We start from the raw sequence: 17,727 nt of genomic DNA, 5'->3' as shown, positions 1-17,727 counted from the left end.
TACTCCAGTTTGTACTGTGTGTTCCCTATGCCTCCCCAAGGGTTTTAGATCTCTTCTTTCTGGCATAAGTTTGAGGTGAACTTGTGTCCCTTACCATCTTGGCATGTGCTCCTGGTTGGGAGCTTGTTTTAATAGCAACATCCTTTGAGGAGAATGAAGCTAGAATTGTGTTAATTTCCTTATTAACTACCACAGTTTGTTGGGAAACTGTGGTGTGGCTAGGCTTGGGTACACTTTCCACACCAACCTTATCCTTAGGGTTTCTTTGATTTTCACCCTGTCCCTCACCCAACTCACTACCATGTACACTCCCCTCTTTAGATTTGGTAGATTTTGTAACTGGTTTCTTTTGAGAGAAACCAGAGGGGGCTTTCTTTGCTTTGGATTTTGAAGTTTTTATTTTGGTAGCTTGGGTAGGCATCTGTTGGGTCATTGACACAGATGCTATAGCTACACTTAAAGGCAAAAAAATTATGAGGTTGGAATAGTGGAGACAATGGTGCTTACCTCACTTACATGAGGGCCCTCCATGATTGGAAAGTAGAAGAGGGGCACCTCTTTATGGTGACTTGCTCTGTTGAGATCTGCAATGATTCTTCTTTCTTGAACCCAACAATTCAGTTTGTTGGTTGGGTTCTCAATAGCAATATTCTTCATAAGATGGTTAGCAAACTTCATAAAGAATCTAGCATAATAGACACTTTTACCTCTATTATTAACTTCCCCTAACTTATAGCCTAATTCAAACATAACCATGTCACAGAAATTATGATAATTATCAGTAACTAGCATATAAAGCATTTTAAGCATGACAATATTGACAAAATCAAAATTACTTACTTTACCAGAAAATACCTTGGTAACTACATCATACAGAAAACTCCATTATTTTCTAAGACCCAGCCTCCTACTCTCACTTAACTTAGAGGTAGAGAGTGCATAGCCAACAGAATTAAGCATGGTAACTAAATTAACATATGTGTGTGGAACAGTAGTAGTGTTTTCAGGAATCTTAAAGCATGCTTGAATTATGTCACTGTTAATGCAGAATTGCTTACCTTTGAGAGTGAAAGTTATAGTCTTGTCTGTAGACTGGTACACAGCAGTTGTCCATATCTCCTCCACAACTTCACATTAGATTGTGGGTGATTCCATCATAGCATAACTGAGTTTACAACCTTTCACAAAATCCATCATTTTGTGAAAATCTTCAGATTGTGGAATTTCCTTGTTCACAAGAGCTACAAAGTTGTTCTTTTCATAGATTAATCCAGACTGAGACATGATTTTGACTACTAGTGTCATTGTTAAAGTAAGGGAATTTGCAGATAGAAAGAGAGTATTTGCTTTGGAGAAGAAAAGAGTTAGAGCAATTGATTTGAGAATGATAAAAGAAAAGAATGAAAATGAATTTTGTTTTTATACCATCTCAAACATAAACTGTCAAAAGTAATAAAGTAAAATAAAGTAACCAAACAAAATAGCCCAAAATAGTCGTTTAAAATAAATAAACTGTCAAAATTCTGTCAATTATCCGTCGTGTTATACTTACAGACTGTAAGTATATCCGATGGATAATGTTTAGAGTTCCAACAGCTAAGATTGAGATAATACGACGGATTAGAATAAAGCAATTATCCGTCGGGTATAAAATAATTCAGAAAAATAATTGATATTTATTAAGATATTCTATTCCGATGGATGATCAAACTCGATCGATAATGAGCATTCGTCAGGATGTAAATTTTGACTTAGCCAAAATTTCATCTAATACAGAAAAATCAATTAAGTTTCTGGTTGCATCATATTTTACAAAAATATCTGAAATGATTTAAGAATAATTAAGCTTACCTAACTAAGTTACCAACCTAGAAAAGGTGGATTCATCAAGTGGCTTGGTAAATTTATATGCAAACTGCTTTTCACTTGGAACAAAATGAAGTTTCACAATACCATTCATCACATGTTCTCTAATGAAGTGGTACTTGATGTCTATATGTTTTGTTCTTGAATATTGTACTGGATTTTCAGTGATGGCAATTGCACTTGTGTTATGACGGAAAATAGGAATTTTGTCCACTTGTAGACCATAGTCCCATAATTGGTTTTTCATCCACAAAATATGTGCACGGCAATATATTCAGCTTCAGCTGTAGAAGTTGAAACTGAATTTTGCTTTTTACTGAACCAGGACACAAGCTTGTTCCCTAGAAATTGATAGGTTCCTGTTGTACTTTTTCTATCAATTTTACAACCTGCATAATCTGCATCTGAATAACCAATTAGATCAAAACATGAATCTCTAGGGTACCAAATGCCAAGTTTTGGTGTTCCCTTAAGGTATCTGAAAATTCTATTAATAGCTACTAAATGAGATTCTCTAGGATTAGCCTGAAATCTAGCACAAAGACAGGTAGCAAATATTATATTTGGCCTACTAGTTGTTAAGTACAGAAGTGAATCAACCATGCCCCTATAGCTTGAAATATCCACAGACTTTTCAGTAGTGTTTAATTCAAGCTTAGTTACAGTGGCCATGGGAGTTTTTGTAGATGTACAATCCATTAGATCAAACTTCTTTAAGAGATCACAAATATATTTGATTTGACTAATGAATATTTCATCACTAACTTGCTTAACTTGTAAACCAAGAAAATAAGTTAGTTCTCCCATCATGCTCATTTCATACTTACTTTGCATCAATTTGGCAAACTTTTTGCAAAGTTTTTCATCTGTAGAACCAAATATAATATCATCTACATAAATTTGAACAAGTATACTAGAGCCATTAACATTTTTAAAGAATAAAGTTTTATCAACAGTACCTCTTGTGAAGTGATTTTCCAAAAGAAACTTTGATAAAGTGTCATACCAGGCTCTAGGTGCTTGCTTCGATCCATAAAGTGCTTTCAAAAGATAGTAGATATATTCTGGAAAATTTGGATCTTCAAAACCAGGAGGTTGACTGACATAGACTTCCTCCTCCAAATCTCCATTCAGGAAAGGCACTTTTGACATCCATTTGATAGACCTTGAAATTGGCATGGGCTGCATAGGATAGGAAAATTCCGATGGCTTCAAGTCTTGCAACAGGAGCAAAAGTTTCATCAAAATCTATTCCTTCTTGTTGATAGTAGCCCTTAGCAACCAATCTAGCTTTGTTCCTGACTACTATGCCATTTTCATCCATCTTATTTCTGAATACCCACTTGGTGTTAATTAGATTCTTTCATTTAGGTTTGGGTACCAGCTTCCATACCTTGTTCCTTTCAAATTGGTTTAGCTCTTCCTGCATAGCTAAAACCCAATCAGGATCCAACACAGCTTCTTCTACCTTCTTTGGTTCTTCCTTGGAAAGAAAGCTATTATATAGACTATCTTCTTGAGTTGCTTTCCTTGTTTGAAATCTAGAAGATGCATCACCAATGATGAGCTCAAAAGGGTGATCTCTAGTCCATTTTCTTTGTTGAGGTAGATTAGCTCTAGATGAAGAGGCCTCATTGTTGTCTTGATGTGTGACTGAGTTTTGATTATGAGAAACTCCCCTTGAGTTTGTGAATCTTTGATTTGAGAAAGGGGTATTTTCTGTAGATGATCTATTCTGACTTTCAACTTCTCTCATTGTTCTGACGGATGATGCACTTTATATCTCGGCGGTTGAAGTTGATTGTCTCCCGACGGATGAGGCAGATTGTCTACTGACGGATGAAGCATTTTATAACTCGACAGATGTTGAATTATGTGCTTCATTAGTTGTAGATTTTTCTGCATTATCCTTAGCCAATGTCTCTTGATCACATTCATCATCACTGTCATCACTAACCATCTCCACATTATCAAACTTGAGGCTTTCATGGAAATCTCCATCTTGCAGTCCTTCAATCTTTTTATCATCAAACACAACATATATGGATTCCATAACAATGTTGGTTCTTAGATTGTAGACTCTATATGTTTTTCCAACAGCATATCCAACAAAGATTCCTTCATCTACTTTAGCATCAAACTTTCCATGTTGATCAGTTTGATTCCTTAAGATATAACATTTGCAGCCAAAGACATGAAGAAAATTTAGAGTTGGCTTCCTATTCTTAAACAATTGGTAGGGTGTCATGCACTTTTCTTGATTAACCAAAGAGATATTCTGAGTGTAGCAGGCAGTATCACAGCTTCATCCCAAAAATATGTTGGTAACTTTGATTCTTCAAGCATTGTCCTTGCAGCTTCAATAAGAGATCTGTTCTTCCTTTCCACTACTCCATATTTTATGGAGTTCTTGCTGCAGAAAATTCATGCATAATCCCATTCTCTTCACAAAATGATCTCATCACAGAATTCACTCAGTTCCATTATCACTCCTGATTTTTCTTACTTTAAAGCCAGGATGATTATTGACTTGCCTTATGTGATTGATGATGATTTCACTAGCTTCATCTTTGGACTTTAGAAAATATGTCCAAGAGAACTTTGAGAAATCATCCACAATTACTAGGCAAAATCTTTTCCTTGAGATAGAAAATACATTAACTGCTCCAAACAAATCCATGTGCAACAGTTGTAAAGGTTCTTCAATTATTGAATCAAGCTTCTTTCTGAATAATGCTTTGATCTTCTTTCCTTTCTGGCAGGCATCACACAATCCATCCTTACTAAACTCCACTTGAGGATTACCTCTAACCAATTATTTCTTGACAAGCTCATTCATGATCTTGAAGTTTAGATGCGACAACATTTTGTGTCATAGCCAACTTTCATCTTGACTTGCTTTACTGAGAAGACAATTGACAGATTCAGCATTTGATGAGTTGAAATCAGCTAGGTACACATTTGCTTTTCTCACTCCAATGAGAACCACTTTGTTGCTCTTTATATTTGTCGCAACACAGGCTTCTGAATTGAAAGTAACTGAGTTGCCCTTATCATAAAGCTGGCTGATACTCAACAAATTATGCTTGAGACCATCCACTAGGTCAACCTCTTCAATGATGACATTATCTTTTGAAATTAAGCCATATCCCACTGTATAACCCTTGCTGTCATCTCCAAAAGTAATACTTGGGCCAGCTCTTTCCTTGAAGTCAGTGAGCAGGGTAGAATCTCCAGTCATGTGCCTTGACCAGCCACTATCCAGATACCAAAGATTCTTTCTGTTTCCTTGCACACATCAAAATCAAATCAAGTTGATTTTGGTACCCAAGTTTCCTTGGTTCCTGCCTTGTTATCTTTCTTCTTTGGTTTCTTGGGTTTGATCTCATTTGACTTGGGAATTTCAGATTCATCCTTAGTCATTTGAGTTGAACCTTTGAAACCAGTCATTAAAACAGAATTACCATGCACATTTTGGTTTACATGAAAAGACATGTTATTTGCAAACATGTTATTCCAATAAGGCATGCTAAATGGAATTTGAGGCATATTAAATGCAGCATAATAAGGATTAGGTGCAAATGGTGTAATATCCCATATTTTCAGATATTATTATTATTATTTGGAATTGTTTATGTGATTTTTATGTGAATTTTGGTGAATTATCTGGTAATTGGAATTGATGTTTAGGTGTTTATATATGATATTCTCTGAGTATTTGAATTTTTATATGTCCAAATAAAATATAGATAATTGTGATATTTTTCTGGTAATTTTTGTAGTGTTATATGATTTTATAATGATTTATGTATTTATTAATTATTTTCTAAGTAATTACAAAACTATTTTATAAAGCCGGGAATCTTCCAACTTCAACTGTTTTTGCGTTTTCACAAACCGAAACTCTTCCGAAAAATCCTTCCTAACCTAATCTGGTAATTCCGGACATTTTCCGTGTTTTGACTTTTTCGATCCGGATTACGGTTTGAGCCGTGCGCGGCCCGGCGCAAGATTTTCAATAAGATAGTTATTTCGATAAATCAACAAAACCCGTATTCTCGAGAGACGGGATATTTTTACGTTATTTTCGTACATGGTGTTTTATGAAAAGCTCGGTTTTGATGATTATCCAATTCTGGTATTTAATTGTATCGCTTTTATAGTTACTTAGCGGCTAAGTAATCTATTTTGGATCATTTTGTAATTACTTAGCGGCTAAGCAACTAATTTAACGATCCAAAATAATCCAGAACGAACCAATATTCCGTAAATATAAATAGCCTATTTCTTATTTCAATTATTCCGTTTATTCATTTGCAACCAGTAAAAATACCGTAAATACAGAGAAAAACCCTAGAAAACCGATAATTTCCTGAGAATCAATCGTACGAACGAAGGCGTTATGGAACTCCGATTCGGGCGTGCAGCATATCAAAACGAAGCTCTCGAAATTTTCTTTCTGAATCAATCATCAGTTTTGCCCAGAAATCAAGGTAATTTTCTTATTTATTTATTTATATTCGATTATTTGATAATTAAATTATGAAAATTTGTTCTTGATGTTGTTGATGTGATTTGATGCTTCCATCGTGTAGATAATATTTTTCTGGTCAATTTGGTATATTATACTTCAAAAATAGAGTTCAGTATCATATAGAAATTAAGGTTTGATTCTCTGAAAATTATTTGAATATGTGTTCTTGGTGTTCTTGAAAAGTTCTGAGAATCAAATCCAAATTTGAGGGTGATGCAAATTTCAGAATTTGAAGTATGAGTAACCAAAATGTTCAAATTTTCATACTCTATCTGTTTATGCCATTAAATCATTCAAACTATGGGTAATTTATCAATTTCGTAATTTATGGTTTATACCCGAATTTTGGGCTCTTTGATTAAGAAATATTTGACTTGTTTTGATGGTTTGTATAGCTTTATGACGTTGTTTACAATCTATTTATGCTATTATTGTGTTCATTCTATTGCTAAATCGATGGAAAGTGAGTTGGCCGGAATCTGTAGCTTGAACCGCCGGTTTTCATGGAGTTCTTTGGCCAGAATCAATGAACTGTAAACTGTTTGTGTTGGTTTTTGCGGTGCCTGAGTTGATGGGGTTGTAAGGATCGATTTAAGACTGAAATTATGATCGAACCGAGTTGTTTTCAGCCCAATCGGTGCCGTTAAGGCCTTGTCGGAGTTTGGACGGAATCGGGTTCACCGGATTCTGGGGAAAAACTCCGGCTTGTTCTTGATGTTCTTCGTCTGACCCTTTTACCCCTTTTCTGACCTGGAATTAGACCCGGTTTCAATCCAAAATTTCCCAATTCAAATTCTGAAAATATGTTTCTGAATTTTCTTTTTACAAATAATTCAAAAATCCTATTTTAATTTCTGAAAATTCATTTTTATTTTGAAAATCATTATTTTAATTCTGAAAATTTATTTTAATTCAAAAAATAAATCTAAATTATTTAATTAATTAATTTTAGTTGATAATTAGTTATTTAATTAGTCAATTAATTTAAATATTAATTGATTAATTAATTTAATTAATTATTAATTAATTTTAATTGATTATTTAATTAGATTTAATTATTTATTTTTGATTTAAAAATTCCGAAAAATAGTTTCGAGCTTTAAAATATTATTTTAAATTATTTTCCAGGCTCGATAATTCTTATAAAATTATTTTCGGGTGTTCGACCCCTATTATTTAATTATTAAATGAGTCAGAGACCCGTTAATGTTCAAAAATTCATAATAAATCAACCGTTCATCCGTTTAATACGAAACGAACGCCTCTAGACTCAGAAAAATATTTCGCTTTTAATAAAAATACTTTAGAGACCCAAATCCTTTTTGTTTCGAAAGGTCGCTTGTTTTACGAATGATTCTGAGTCAATTTTTGATCGATAAATTCTATTTCTGACCCGATTTCAGTTTTAAACATACCGAGTCGAACCTTTTGGTGAACCGAGTCATATGTGATATGAAATATGTGATACATGAAATATGTGCTTATGTGCTATGTGAATTATGTGTGTATGTGGATCAAGAGTCCTGTGTTTGTCTGTTATATTTGTGTGTTGGCTATCGTATGGGTAGACGATAGGCTTTTGACACGTAGTTCGTCGAGTGATTATCGTTTAGACGATTAAAGTTATATCTTTTAATTATAGAGGCGGATCTCTCGAGTTGATCGGGACAAGACGTTGGATAAAGAATGAGATGGAATGGTATTGGGTATCTGGCTTCTAGCAATCGTAGGAGCAACATATCAGTAAATGTTGAGAAGCAAGACGGAGATGTTTTGAGACAGAATGTCAGAATAGATGCGTCTTTGCGAGTGTGACTAACTACTAAATCTCAAAGGCAAGTACCCCTGACTTCACTTATCGTTCAAGTGACGTTTATTTTGAATCATATTATGCAAGTATCCCTATCATCACTTATTATTCAACTGATATTTATTTTGAATCTCATTATACAAATATTGTTTTCCCTACTCTCAGTTTAGAATAGATAAATATTTTACATATCGCTGAATTAAAATGCTTATCATGCAAGTACCCTCTGATAATCTATGTTCAGAATAGGTAAATGTTTTACTTATCAAATTACTGGATTTATAAATGTTTTGGATTTTGAGAAAGATGACGTTGTTTTGGTTTTACTGCCCAAGTTAATGGGCAAATAAAAGTTTATAAGGGTGTCGAGTATTATGACTCCTTTCAATAAAATGTTTTAAGATTGGATGATTGCGTAAGAGGCCGTGGTGGCGGTCCAGCGGAGAGTTAGGTATTATACAGGATATAATATTATTAGGCCGATATGTGCCTTGGGTACCCCATTTGTTTAGTTGGATATGCTTCGGCATACCGGTGTTGCTCCGCGGCTAATCACTAGCGGCAACACACCGTGGTTCGAGGATTCCAATCTAAATTATTATATTGTTTTTGATAATCTTATAAGAATTGTTTTATCAACTATTTTGGTTTTGAATAAAGGTGGAATACAGTTTTGGATTCGGTTGCTGATTGATGTTGATATTTAAGTTGTTAAATATCAAAGGTGGTATTAATGCAGATGATTGATGTTGACTTCCATACTTTAGCGCGGGTAGGTTGTGAGCATCAAAGTTCGGATTGATATCTAATTTGATATGAATTCAAAATGAATATTAATATCAAGAGTTGAGTTTTGAATAAAGTTTATGATTCATTCTATAATCATTGTTTCATGTTATTGTTGTTTACGATATTTCCGTAAACACTGTTTTACGAGTTTTATTCTCGTCAAGATTCAAAGTATTGCTGAAGCATTTCGTTCAAAAATTTCAAAATGGTTTTGAATACAATTAAGGAATTAATTCTGGGGTTCCTCAACTAAAATTTTATGGTTCAGCAATTATGATTTTTTTTAAATGTTCTGCTCTGATGCAGATGTCGGTTTTATATCAAAACGACCCCATATTCGCTATAATGATCTTGCTGAGCATTTCTTTCGCTCATACTTGCCTGTTTTCGAATTTAACCTCCAGTGAGGATTAGCTTGCGCTGTTTAGCTGCGTAATTCGAGGAAGCAAAGAAGAAGCTCTTGAAAGGTGGTTGGTCCAGGGTTTGCGAACTAGTGTAAGTTTTATTGTATAAAGTTGTTCATGTTATATTATATTATAGTTGTATAATTTTATTTGGGCCTAGTATACTTCATTTCGAAGTTATACTAGTGGGTTTAGTTTTGAGATTGAGATTTGTTGAAAAGAGTTTTAAAAGAAAGAGAAAATTTATTTTTGGAATTTGGATATCTTGTTTCTAGACTTGTAATCTTAAAAGATCTTGGAATAGTTTGGGGTCATTTATGATAAATATCTTCCGCTGGCATTTAATTATTGATTAAACAGGTTAATTTGGATTGAATTTTATAGTGACGACCAAATCCTCTGACCCCGGATTTGGGGGCGTTACAAATGGCATATTAGCAAATTGTGCATTCATATTCTGAGTAGACATAGCATTCATAGGCATGGTAGTCATGTTGAGAGAAGAAGATGGTACAGACATGGGAGTAGGCATAGCAAGTTTGCAATTAAAAGATAAATGATTAACACTACCACACTTAACACAGATTTTCCTTAGTGCATATTTATCAAGTGTGTAGTTGTTATATTTGTTAATTCCTACTTTCCCATTTCTATTGTTTTTTCCTTTTAGCTTCTGTTTAACCTCAATCTTTTCTAATCTGTCATTCAATTGCTTGATAGACAAATGACCAACATTAACTTTATTTTCCTTTCTGACTTGGCTTGATTTTCCTGGAATAAAGTTTTTAGAAACTGATCCATATGTCTCATTCAACTTAGCAAGCTTAGATTTGCTGACTGGTTTACTCACAGCAGACGGGTTTGGCTCCTTGTCTCTCGACGAATAATCCTTTTGATTATCCGTCGAGTCCACATCTGTCAACAATCCTTCAAATAAATTGGACTCAAGCTTCTCTTTACTCTTCTTCCAGGCTGCATCACAAAAGGACTCAATACCTTGAACTTTAGTGATTTGAGCATGAACATCTCTAGATCATTTCCATGCCTTAATCACTTCCTGTCCTCGTTCAAGCTACTTCTTTAAAATCTCTTCTTTCTTCAAGGACTCAGTTAATTCATCCTTAGCAATCTTACACTCAATTCTCAATTTTTCAAAATCAATAAACTGAGACTCTAGCACATTATTCCTCTCACTTAAAAATAAATTGTTTTCTTTAATTTTAGCATTTTCCTTAGTGAGGGACTTAAGTATAACACGCATGTGATATAATTCTGTGGACATGTCATTTATTGCATCATTACACTTAGCTTTAGATAAATGTGCTAGGTTAGTAGTGATTACCTGATTGCTTGAAGAACTTATTTCTGTATCATCAGATTTGGCCATTAGGGCTAGATTGACATAGCTTGTTTCTTCATCTTCATCTTCATCTAATCCATCTGAAGCCCAGTCATTCTCATGTGTGATGAAAGCCCTTTACTTTTGTTTGAGCAACTCAAAGTATTTCTGCTTATAATCAACAGGCTCAAACTTCTTTTTGCTGGAATCAGACTTTCTACATTCACGGGCAAAATGACCCGCCAAGCCACATTTAAAACATTTGAATTTTGACTTATCAACCATGTTTCTGTTTGGCTTGGCTGCTCCAAAATTCTTTTTGAATTTGAGCTTGGAAAACCTCCTGGATAAGAATTTTACATGTTCATCAAAATCATCCATGTCATCTTGGCTCAACTAATCTTCATTTTCAGCTACCATCCCTTTACCCTTGCTTTCACAGACCTTTGAAGTGGACTCAACAGCTTCTTCCTTCATATCTTTCTCCTTCTCTGACTCAACAACTAGAGCTATGGACCCTCCTTTCTTCCTTCCTTTCTCCATCCTTTCATCTTGCTCTATTTCAAGCTCATAGGTTTTCAGGATGCCATACAGTCTCTCCAAGGTGAACTCCTTGTAATCCTGTGAATTTCTTAATGAGACTGTCATTGGCTTCCACTCTTTTGGGAGAGATCTAAGGAACTTAAAGTTAGAGTCTTTTTTTTATAGACTCTTCCATACAACTTCAGATCATTTAGAAGTTTTCTAAATCTACTAAATATATTAGTGAGTGACTCAATGTCTTCACAGTGGAAATGCTCATATTGCTGAATCAGGAGCTGCATCTTGTTCTCCCTTACTTGCTCAGTACCATCACATATAATCCGTATTGTGTCTTAAACCTCTTAGGCTGTTTTACAGTTAATGATGTTGTCAAACATATCACTATCAACTCCATTGAACTATATTTTCATGGCCTTCTTTTCCTTCCTGACTTGCTCAATGTCAGGGTCTGACAATTCATGCCTAGGTTTTGGAACAGATGGCTCATTGCCAGTTGCAGCTCTCATTGGTAGATGAGGACCTCTCTCTATGTAGTCCACATAGGCTTCATCTTGGGAAAGAAGATGTAGGTGCATCTTCACCTTCCAGTGGTGATAATTATCTTTATCCAGAAATGGAATTTTAACTCCAACATCCTTTTTGTTCATCTTATTGTATGTTGTGATCTTTACACTCTTTGTACTTCAAGAGCTTGCTCTAATACCAATTGTTATTCCCTAACAATACAACAAGAATTACAGAAGGGGGGTTGAATGTAATTCTTGCTTCTTTTTGAGATTTTAAAACAGTTCTAACTTAATACATATAACAGTATTTGATTTGCAGTAGTGCGGAATAAAAAGATAATTGAAATCACAACACTAAGTAATAAAACACAGGTTTTAAAACTTTCTAGTGGATTTGAATGTATCCACCAGATATATATATATATATATATATATCAGTTTGAGAACTCTGTGAAGCTTTGAAAAGCTCATAGCTACTTCACAAGTTGAATAAACAAACTACAGAGAAATTCTTACATAATACAGCTTGATATGTTTCTCTGGAAAATGTATTTGCTTGGATAATAATTCTACTTGCTATACTTGGTTTATATATCACCAAGTTACATGACAATAAGAGAAGATAATAAAATAAAACATATCTAGTCTAACTTCATGCTGCTTCACTACTCTATTCCAGCATCTTTGAATATCTTCACAATTGCATGGAAATGATAATACTTCTTTGTTCTTAAAATCCTGCTTAACAAGCTGCCACATTCCTTTAGTAAACACCCAACGCATGTGACTGTGTTGTCACTGTCAACAACTACTTTGAATTTGATCATCTGCCGGGACTATGTTTGTCATCCGTCAAGAGTCTTGATGGTTATCCGTAGGGAGCTTTTTTGATCATCCGTCGAGAGTCTTGTAGATCATCCGTTGGGAGTCTATCTGCCACTTGACTCTATTTCACTTATACAGAATTACAAGACATCTCATATTTACAATTGGTCAACCTATTATGCATATCAATCTAGTAGTCAACATGACTTAGATAACCCTTTACAATCTACTAGACTAAAACATATTATTTGCATAAATGTGCTACAGTACTTATTTGTTACATAAGCTACAATCTCGATGGATGTCAAATTATCATATGCCGGGACTATAAAGTTCATCCATCGGGACTATATTAGATCATCCGTCGAGAGCTACAAATTTCACTAAGTTATATCTACTAAGGTGTTTTGTTTAACTTATCATCAAGTTCACAACATATTCCTAACAACAGCTTCACAATTGCTATAAAAGTTCAATACTTTATCATGGCATGAACAATATCCTCTCTATAACAATTTATACAAGTAATCAGAGTTACTTGCATGAATTCGCTTTCCTATTTCACAAGGATTGAACTACTGCCACCTAGTACACTTTTCCCTTTCCTAGCCCGAATGCCTTCACGCTCCGTATCGAGGAATAGGTAGAGAGAGAGAGAGAGAGAGAGAAAGAGAGAGAGAGAGAGAGAGAGAGAGAGAGAGAGAGAGACGAGAGAAAATGAGAGAAGAGAGAGAGTAGAGCCGGGTGAAGAAAAGAAAAAGAAAGGGGGAGGTGGGTTTTTATAATAAAAGGGAGGGGCACTTTAGGTATTTATATGATTTTTCTTATTTTTATTCTCTTTTCTTCTAAACTAAAAAAAAATGAATTAAACAATGAATATCTCTCTCAGAAAAGTTGGGAATGCAAAGAACAATGATTTTAGAATAAAGATCTCAAAATTAGCTTTTCAGCCATATTTTCAAAATAATTTTTGAGCGAACGGTTGATTTACTAAGGATTTTACAAGATTGTGCGCAAAATAAAATTATAACCTGATATAATCATTTTAAAATACTCTGATCACGAAACAAATCCGTCTATCATTTTTATAAGGTCTCTAGGACTATTCTGAAGAAAACAAAATAAATTTCACACCTTGAACATATTTGGATAATTTTACAAGAACATTTAAAAGGTTCTATAAACTTCATTTTAAATCAGATAATTCCCGTAAATCATTTAAAGAATCAACAGAGCACATAATCAAGCATATTCTAAAGCAATAGCATGTATTCACATATCACGACTCTTACTCAATCACGAATTTCCCTTTTTATTATATTACCCCATTTTCGCGTAACGGGTCACGTTCTACTTGACGGCCCGTCGCTAAGCGTTTCAATTACGCTTCACTATAAATACTTTATACCAACTGACACGACACTGGAATATAATATTCTCTTAACCCTTTTCCATTTCACATAACAGCACATAGTTCACATTCAAATACTTTTAACCTCTTTTAAAACGGGTCCTGTTCTACCTGACGGCCCGACAACACAGCTTATCCCCTAAGCTGACTCATCAAACCGGAAAGAGTCATTTTACGTTCCCAGTTACTAATATACAATAAAGACAATTAACAAACAAAATCATTTAATCCCTTTATTAAATCACATAAATTATAATTACACCACAGAATCATACTTTATTCACTTAATTACGTCGCGAAATTCCCAGTCATTACAATCTACCTCCTTAAAAGGATTATGTCCCCCGAATCTAGTCTGAGAAAATAGATGGGGATACTTTTCTTGCATTCCACTTTCTAATTCTCAAGTTGACTCTTCCACTTTAGGATTTATCCACAACACTCTAACTAGAGGTACAACTTTATTTCTAAACGTCCTCTCTTTTCGATCTAAGATTCGAACTGGTTGTTCCACATAAGACAAATCTGGTTGTATTTCCACTGGTTCCAATTCGATCACATGATTTGCATCAGCATTTTATTTCTTTTGTAGAGATAAGTGTAATACATTATGAAGATTTTGCATTTGCGAGGGTAATGCTATTTCATAAGCCACTTTTCCAACTTGTCGTAGTATTTCGAATGGTCCAATATACCTAGAACTCAACTTCCCTTTCTTTCTGAATCTGGATAAACCTTTCCACGGAGATTTTTTAACAACACTTTATCTCCAGGCTTGAATTGCATATCCTTTCGATCTCGATTTGCGTACTTCTTTTGTCGATCTTGAGCAGCAATTAACCTTTTATGAATCATTTCCACTTTCTCTTTAATTTGTTGGACAATTTCTGGTCCAATTAGTTTGCGCTCACCAACCTCGTCCCAATATGTAGGGGATCTGCATTTTCTTCCATACAACGCTTCATAAGGCGGCATGCCAATACTCGCGTGATAACTGTTGTTGTAGGAAAACTCAATCAATGGCAAATGATCGTCCCAATTTCCATTGAAATCTGTTGCACAGGTTCGCAACATATCCTCGATCGTTTGAATTATCCTTTTACTTTGTCCGTCAGTTTGCGGATGATATGCTGTACTCATTTTCAGCTTAGTTCCCAAATGATCATGAAATTGTCGCCAAAATCTTGAGTTAAACCTCGGGTCTCTATCAGACACGATAGATACTGGAACTCCGTGATGCATCACGATCTCATCCAGATACACTTTGACCAACTTTTTCAATGAAAATCTTTCATTTATCGGCAATAAATGCGCTGATTTCGTCATTCGATCGACTATTGCCCAAATCCCATCATGATTAGACTTGGTCTTTGGCAATCCTACCACGAAATCCATCACGATATGTTCCCATTTCCATTCTGGTATGTCTAGTGGTTGAAGCAATCCACTTGGTCGTTAATGTTCCGCCTTTACTCTTTGACACGTATAACACTTACTTATCCATTCCGCGATTTCCTTTTTCATGTTTGGCCACCAATAACTCTCTTTTAAATCCTTGTACATTTTCGTACTTCCAGGGTGAATTGAAAATCTTGAGTTATACGCTTCATGCAAAATCTCATGCTTAAGCTCCACAATATTAGGTATCCAAATGTGTGAGTTAACACGATATATTCCTTTTCCATCCTTTTGAGCTTTAACTTCCTCCCCTGACAACTTATCTTTCTCGCGGTTCATCAATTGCTCTTGACAACATCGAATCTTTTCCAAAATTTTAGGTTGAAATGATATCGCATACATTGCTTCACTTCCAAATTCTGGGGTTTGTACCTCTATTTCCATCTTTTCAAAATCCTTGATCAATTCTTCTAATGAAGTTAATATATTCAATCTTTCTTTGCGTCTTAATGCATCCGCTACCACATTCGCCTTTCCAGGATGATAATTTATCACATAGTCGTAATCTTTGATCAATTCTAACCATCTTCTCTATCTCATATTCAACTCCTTCTAAGTGAAAATATACTTTAAACTCTTATGATCCGTATAGATTTCACACTTTTCTCCATATAAATAATGCCTCCAAATTTTAAGAGCAAACACAATTGCTGCTAACTTCAAATCATGCGTGGGATACTTCTATTCATGCGGCTTTAGCTTCCTTCACTCATATGCTATTACTTTCCCGTGTTACATTACCACACATCCCAATCCTTTATACGAAGCATCACTAAAGATCACAAACTCTCCCTTTTCATATGGTAATATCAAAACTAGGGCGGTTACCAATCTCTTCTTTAACTCTTCAAAATTTCCTCACACTTATTTGTCCATACAAACGTCTCATTTTTCCTGGTCAACTTAGTCAATGGAACAACAATCTTAGAGAAATCTTGTACAAACCTTCTATAGTATCCTGTTAATCCCAGAAAACTTCTGACCTCCATAAGAGTCTTGGGCCTTTCCCAATTCATCACAACTTCTATCTTAGCTGGATCTACTTTGATTCCTTCTCTATTGACTACATGTCCAAGAAACTATACTTCCTTTAGCCAAAACTCACACTTTGAAAACTTGGCATATAACTTTTCTTTTCTCAAGATTTCTAAAAAAATCCTCAAATACTCCATATGGTCTTCTTCCGTCTTGGAATATATCAATATATCATCGATAAACACTATAACGAACTTATCCAAATATTGCTTGAACACTCTGTTCATAAGATCCATAAATGTGGTTGGCACGTTCGTCAAACCAAACGCCATTACCAAAAAATCATAGTGTTCATATTTCGTTCGAAATGTTGTCTTGGGTATATCTTCCGCTTTAATCTTTAGCTGATGATACCCAGATCTTAAATCAATCTTGGAAAAACAAGTAGCTCCTTTTAATTGATCAAATAAGTCATCGATTCACGGTAGAGGGTAATTATTCTTAAACGTCAACTTATTCAATTCGCGATAGTCAATGCACAACCTTCATACTTCCATCTTTCTTTTTCATAAATTGAAGGGTTTTTAGCACATAAACGCAACAAAAACGTAAATTTAAATCTTAAAAAAACCGAAACCCTCCGCAGGATCCATGCGAAAAATAATATTTAATTCGTAGTTCAGTATGTTTACCTTAAGAAGTTTTACGTTAATGGAAAGATGGAGGTCTTTAATAGCGATCCAAGAACAATGAGCGGAGATCCCTAGCAGCTGCTCCTCAAGTGTGAAGCACTCCACCGGTATCCACCAAGAGATCAATGTAATGGAGGAGGAAGAGGTTGAAAGAATTAGTTCCCTCCCTCTATTTCTACTTTAGAATTAGGGTTTTTATTTGGGTTGAGGCAAATAGGGTTTATAATAGTATATTTATAGGCAAAATTTTCAGCTGAAAATTTTCCATAAAATATTATTATTATTAACCCTTTAATTGATTATTATTATTAACCAATAAACTAATAATTAAAACACCTTTTAATCATTAATCCATTTTCTAAACACTTTAGAAAAATAATTCTCTCACTTGATTTAATTTTCAAAATTAAATTCTTAATTAATAATATTAAAAATTAATTAAATCTCATTTAATCAATTATTAAATCTGCTAATTAATTATTTATTTCACAAATAAATAATTACCAGCCATTATTAATTAATTCCTACACCATTAAATCATTCTCTTTTATGGTGTGACCCTGTAGGTTCAATAT

The sequence above is a fragment of the Apium graveolens genome, chromosome 9, assembly GCF_009905375.1.
Source record: "Apium graveolens cultivar Ventura chromosome 9, ASM990537v1, whole genome shotgun sequence".
Classification (NCBI taxonomy): Eukaryota; Viridiplantae; Streptophyta; class Magnoliopsida; order Apiales; family Apiaceae; genus Apium; species Apium graveolens.
This window is presented reverse-complemented; position numbering follows the sequence as displayed.